General features: G+C 42.4%; 1 non-coding gene across 1 annotated transcript; it reads left to right on the top strand.

Moving 5' to 3' along the window:
* Nucleotides 1–4,672: 4,672 nt before the first annotated feature.
* On the top strand, nt 4,673–4,757 carry TRNAK-UUU. Its single transcript has one exon. It is a non-coding gene; the product is annotated as a tRNA-Lys (tRNA).
* The last annotated feature ends 1,408 nt before the right edge of the window (nt 4,758–6,165 follow it).

Raw genomic sequence — 6,165 nt, forward strand, 5'->3', positions numbered from 1 at the left:
GTCGCAGCCACACCCCCCACCTCACCCAAGTCACTCCCAAAGATGGCAGAAGCCCAGCTTTCCTAGGCTTATTTTAACCCCAGCAGATGTGCATTACTGGTGGGTCAAAAGCGCCAAAGCTGCCTTCGATAAGCTACCAACAGGCATGTCCATTCATCAGAAACTCCAGCTTTGTAATGGTTTGAGGAGGGTACAAGAAAATGAAAGAAGTGAAGCCATCTTGAAGCCTGGCCACTGTGTCGGCCTCTCTGTCATTTCACATACGTTGAACTCTGGGTTGTGACAGCTCCTCCAAGACACAGTGTCTGTGGGAGCTGGTAGACAGCCAGCTTGGGAATGAGAAGCGTTTTGAGACCAGCCTCATTGTGGTTGTGTCCTGCAGTGACTTCACACAGAGCCAAAGCACTGCCTTCCCCGATTCCAGAACAGATGGCCCTTCCCTCAGCCACACTTGAAACTTTATCCTCCCCCTCCTTCCCTTAACATCCCTCCAAATCTCTACAACCAGATAAAACATTCCCTCTGCTTGGCTTCCATTGCATTTTGTACTGCTCATGATATTTTAATATTTAATTTGGATTATTAAAAAAAATGTTTAATATCTCTGTTAAATGTAAAAAAAGAAAGAGCTTTTTTATTTTTTAATTTTTATTTATTTACTTATTTTTACCTCCACAGCACCTACTGCTATGCCCTGATCTGACAGGAACCCATTAAGTATTTGTTATATTGATATATTGAACAGAGACAATACACTTGGTCTGCCACCATCACTGGTATGTTGCTATAATTAATATTTCCACCTATCATTCTAACATATTTGAAAGCCTCAAAAAGAGATAGACTAGAGGCACGTACGTGGCTCAGTTGGTTGAGCATCAGACACTTGATTTCAGCTCCGGTCATGATCCCAGAGTCATGGGATGGAGCCCTGTGTCGGGCTTGCACTGAACGTGGAGCATGCTTAAGATTCTCTCTCTCCCCCGCTGGCAGTCTCTCCCTCTCTCTCTCTCTCTCTCAAAAATAAAAACATTAAAAAGAGGTATTCTAATAGAACCCAGTGAAAAAATTATTTCAGTTAGGATTCAATTTGAGTTTTTATCTTTTTTTTTTTTAAAGAAAGGATTATTTAGACCAAAATCCTAGTACTTAAGGACTTCCTTATGTAGGTCACTAGATGTAGGCAAAGATATATAATATAGTAAGGCAACATTTAAATTATTAATAACAATTAACCATGATAGAATAGGGATTTTTTTTTCCTGCCTCTGAAATGTTCATGCTGTCTCTCTAGAGGGTGATTATGTACCATGCCACTGAAATCCTACCTGCCCCATCTCAAAAATTAAGTGTTTTATGACATGCAGGCTGCTCGATACCCTGAAGTATCTTAAATTTCTCCCTCTATCTCATTCTGAGAATTGCCCTGTCATTTTCATCAGGCTTTCATTCCAGGGACTCATCCCAGCACAGCACTGCAGACAGGTGCAGCCAGCAAGCTCGCCAAATGGCAGGAGCCAGATCCTGGAAATCCGAGTTAGAGAATGATACACAAACCCATCAGACCCAGGCTGACTGCAGTTACCGGAATCACTGAGTTGCCAAAATAGTTCATTTTGCGTTCATTATCCAGATTAGCTAGTGATGTTGATGAACTTTGGTTTGTGATTCTTTAGTTCAGCTATAGGATGCGAAACCAAAATCAAAAATGAAAAATGTCAGAGAGGATTACCTGTTTTCTTCAGGAACAAACAGCTGTAGACATGTCAGCAGGTGATTCCAGTGCAAGCAAAAGAGAAATGGGTAGCAGAATCATACAAACCAGCCTCTGGTGTCCTCGCCTCTCCCATCAGGGCGTTCCACCCACACTTCCTCTGCCCAAGACAGAGTGTGATGGTGCCTCCATGTCTGCCCAGGAATGACATGTGGCGTAGTTAAAAGCATACTAGATCCGCATTCAAATCCCTCTCCAGCACACAGACTGTATAGGGATATTGACAAGAAGATGTTTTTTAAATTTTTAATTTCTTCTCTTAGGTAATATATGAATATGAGCTCATTTTAAGCAACTCAAACAACACAGAACAATATGAGGAAAAAAGGGAGTCCTCCTTTCTTTCTACCAACCTCAAGGTCCTCTCCACCGACACATTCCCAGTGGGACTTCTGGTAGCATGTCCGTCAGATCTTTTCCTGGTGTGTGTATATCCACATATCACATAACCATTATTTACATATATTTATAGTGCCATTTGTATATGTGCGCTGTTAGAAAAGAGTACACAGCTGGGATGACTAGGTGGCTCAGTTGGTTAAGCGTCCGACTTCAGATCAGATCATGATCTCACACGTTGTGAGTTCGAGCCCCGTATTGGGCTCTGTACTGACAGTTCAGAGCGGGGAGCCTGCTTCAGATTCTGTGTCTCCCCCTCTCTCTGCCCATGCTCTGTGTCTCTCTGTCTCTCAATAATAAATAAACGTTAAAAATTTTTAAAAAAGAAAAGAGTACATGGCCAAAGGCAGAGACAGATGGAGCAAACATACTCTGGGACACCAGAGAGATGGGGGATGAACAGGAAGGTGGTGTCAGAACCCGGGACTGAAAGAGGGTGCTGTGAGACACAACTGCCATCATCATCATCCCATAACCATCACCAGCACCGTCGCCCACATTTACATAATGTTTACTGTATATTGGGCACTGCCATTAGAACTTTATAAGTATTTATCATACAAAATATCACACAGTTGGTACTATATTTGCATTCTCCCATTTTATAGATCAGAAAGCTGAGGCAAAGAGAGATTAAGTGACCTGCCAATAATCCCACTGCTCCTGAGGGTCAGAGCAGAGTTTTTAACCTAAGTACGTGGCCTCCTATGCCTCTACTCCTTAACTGCACAAGACAGGCAAGAGGAGGTGGTGGTTGAGAGCACTCATTCTAGAGACAGGTCCCATGGTGATTGTCTATTAACTGGTCTTCTGGCCTCTAGTCTCATCACCCTCTTCCTGGAAGTCCATTCTAAAATAATTATCTTTCAGATGCAAATATATTTCAGTCATTATCCTCTTTAAAACTCTTCCATTTTTCCCCCTCCCTATAAGATAAAATCTAAGCATACAATGCCATTCACAAAGAAGTTTCCACATTCTTCTCTACCATTCTTCCCTTGTGAATTGAGCCATAGCCATCCCCAACAGCTTACCAGTCCATGATTAAACCAGCCTCTATTTCCTTGACTGGAATTGCCGACCATCCCACCCTTCCCTCACTTGGAATTTTCCAAGTTATTCCAAAACTTAATTTTAGTTTTGGCTAAACCATGGCTTTCTTTGGGGAAGTCTTCCCTGGGGACTCCTCATATAAGCTTAAGGCATCCTTTTCTTTCTGCCTCCATTGGCAAAATCCCCAATACAGTGGCTCTTATACTGTGTTGGAATTTCCTGCCTGTCTGTCCTGTAGCCTATGAATTTGGGGGCACAGAAATTTTCATTTCATCTCTGCAGAGTCCCAGTGCGTATCACAGATGCAAATAAATACTGGTTAAATAAATGGATGAAGTAAATAGGGGTTAGGAGATCCCTTGACTCCAGGGAAGGCAAGAGACAAAGTTAAAAAATAACTAGAGAGGGAATTGAAGTAACAACGAAGTCATAATAGTTGGCGTGAGACAATGCTCCAGGAATCCAATGTATAAACAATGCAGCATCCTAAGCACAGAGCTTCATTTCCTGACATGACATCACTGAGATTATCTTCAACTGGGCACACAGTCCTAGAAGTCATTTACTGAAAAATGTTTTTACCTATCTGAAGATTTCTTGGTACTCTCTCTGACACAAATTTCTTAAAGTTCCAATAAGATTCTCTCCTCGTGGCTCTTGAAAGGGATTCTCCTAGTGGAGATTTCGCTCACAACTGCATGGATGAGAGGATCTATCCTGAGGATGACTTTTCACAAAGGCCACATGGAGGAAAAAGTGAGGACAATGGCTTCAGTAAAAGAAAAGACCTTAGGGATACCTGGGTGGCTCAGTCTGTTGAGTGTCAGACTCTTGATTTCAGCTCAGGTCATAATCATAGGGTTGTGGGACTGAGCCCTGCATAGGGCTCCATGCTAAGTGCGGAGACTGCTTAAGATTCTCTCTCTCTCTCTGCTTCTCTCCCCATCTCTCTCTCTCTCTCTCAGTCTCTCTCTCTCTCACCTTCTCTCCCCAACTCTATCTCTCTAAAATAAAAAAAAATTTTTTTTAATTAAAAAAAATCTTAAATTATCTGAAGACATGAAAAGTCCAGACTGAAGACTTTAACTATCAAACAGGTCTTAACAAACTAAAACAAGACTTTCTCTTAAACCTAAATTTTCCTTTTGTTAAGAATAAAGTAAAACTACCCAAAATATACCTGAAGTTTCACTACAGTGTTTTGCATAGTTTAATGGTACCTCTAACAGAGCTTTAGTTCAATCTGCTTCAATCTGCTTGTCACTGATTTTTTTAAACATTTTTACTTTTTTTAATGTTTGTTTATTTTTGAGAGAGAATGTGTGTGTGTGTATGAGTTGGAGACGGGGAGAGAGAGGGAGGCAGAGGGTCTGAAGTGGGCTCTGTGCAGACAGCAGAGAGCTCCATGTGGGGCTTGAACTCACAAAGCGCTGTCAGCCCAGGGGCGCCTGGGTGGCTTAGTCGGTTAAGCGTCTGACTTTTGCTCAGGTCATGATCTCGCGGTTCGTGGGTTCGAGCCCCACGTCGGGCTCTGTGCTGACTGCCAGCTCAGAGCCTGGAGCCTGTTTCAGAGTCTGTGACTCCCTCTCTCTCTGACCCTCCCCTGCTCATGCTGTCTCTCTCTCTCTCTCCTAGAAATAAGTAAAACATTAAAAAATTAAAAAAAAAAAAAAGCGCTGTCAGCCCAGAGCTTGCTTGGGATCCTGTCTCTCTCTCTCTCTCTCTCTCTCTGCCCCTCACCCCACTCATGCACATGCATGCTCTTTTTCAAAAATAAATAAACATTTAAAAAAAAAGAAGTACAGTTTGGAAAGAAGAGGGGCATGACAGGGAAAACATATGTGGAAGGCAAACACATGTGGAGGGACAACCCTATGTGTTCTCACCTCAAGGACTTTGCATGTCTATTCCGTCTGCCTAGAATTTTCCCTCACTAGACATGCAAGTGGCTCACCCCCTCACTTCCTTCAGGTCTTCATTCAAAAACCACCTTCTGAGTAGGGGGCTTCCCTGCCAACCTTACCTAAAATTTCAACCCTGCCACCCCCTACAGTTTTATCTTCCCTTTTCCTGCTTTAGGTGTTCTTTTTAGTATTTACCACTATCAAATCTGTATTTTAATTATCTTCTTCAGTGTTTCTTCCACTAGAATGTAAACTCTACAAAGCAGAGAATTTTGTCTTGTTTACCACTTGATTCACAGCACCTAGAACACTGCCTGGCACAGAATAAGTACTCAGTAAATATTTGTTGAATAAATAAATAAGTTCTACAGAGGAGAAAAGGGTTGATGAATGGGCTATTATTAAAATATCAAATTGACAGAAATAGAAATTTTACAGGAGAGAATCAAGTTCATGAGTTTGGGCAGACAGTTTGGAGACAATTGGGGAGAATCTGGAATGTCCTGCCAAGGACTCATAAATAAAAGGCTTCGGGGGGAGAACTTGAGGGGTCATCTGGTCTACTTCTGTCATTTGTAGGCGGCCCTACCCATAAGTCATCCCAGACAAAACAAGCTATTCAGCTTTCTATTTACACAAGGTTCATTGCATGTTCCTTAGAGGCTGGGGCAGCCATCACAGAGCTCAAATTTACGGCCTGGTAGTTCCATTTTCAACCTCAGAGGGGGATATTTATGTCTTTGCAAAGCTGAGGCACTGAATTCCCTCTTAATGTTTCAGAAGATTGGGCCTGGTTATAACTTCCATTCACTCTAATGGAAAAACTGGAAAGGAAAGGGTGGTTTACTGTGAATATGAAGTTTTTCCGTTCTAAAGTCCCTGAAACCTACACAGGGCCCCTGGCTTGTTGGCAATTACCACTATGGTTGTCCTCACCACAGGGAAGTTGCTAGGCAGTTGAAACCTTGGGTGACATTGTGTTCATCACCTAGTAGTGTGCCCAAGGCAGGGTCCTAAATGTCACCTGCATCCATT

This window comes from Hyaena hyaena, unplaced genomic scaffold, assembly GCF_003009895.1.
Source record: "Hyaena hyaena isolate Hyena2069 unplaced genomic scaffold, ASM300989v1 scaffold_221, whole genome shotgun sequence".
NCBI classification, from domain to species: Eukaryota; Metazoa; Chordata; class Mammalia; order Carnivora; family Hyaenidae; genus Hyaena; species Hyaena hyaena.